We start from the raw sequence: 374 nt of genomic DNA on the forward strand, positions 1-374 counted from the left end.
CACACAGAATCTCACACAACTCTTTCAGTCCCTCAACTCACTCTCTGACTTACCTATCTATTACTAAACCTACTCTATTCCTGTCTGTCTGGTGTGTGAATAAGTGTGTGGTCTGTGTGTGTGTGTTATTCAGTGTTTGTAACTAAACTAAATATACCTAAACCTAAATGTAAACTAACACTCTCCCTGACTACAATTCAAATGGAAATAATAATGTCTCTATCAATCTCCTCCTCTCAAAAAACTCACGGTTTGAGCAGTGACTCAGACCGTTTAAAGCCTTGACATATTGAAAAGCTCAGCTCCTTCAAAATTCCCGCGAAGCAGCCCGACACGTCATGTAACGTAACGAGGCCTCGCTCGCAGCGATCACG

This window comes from Mastacembelus armatus, chromosome 23 (assembly GCF_900324485.2).
Source record: "Mastacembelus armatus chromosome 23, fMasArm1.2, whole genome shotgun sequence".
Lineage (NCBI taxonomy): Eukaryota > Metazoa > Chordata > Actinopteri > Synbranchiformes > Mastacembelidae > Mastacembelus > Mastacembelus armatus.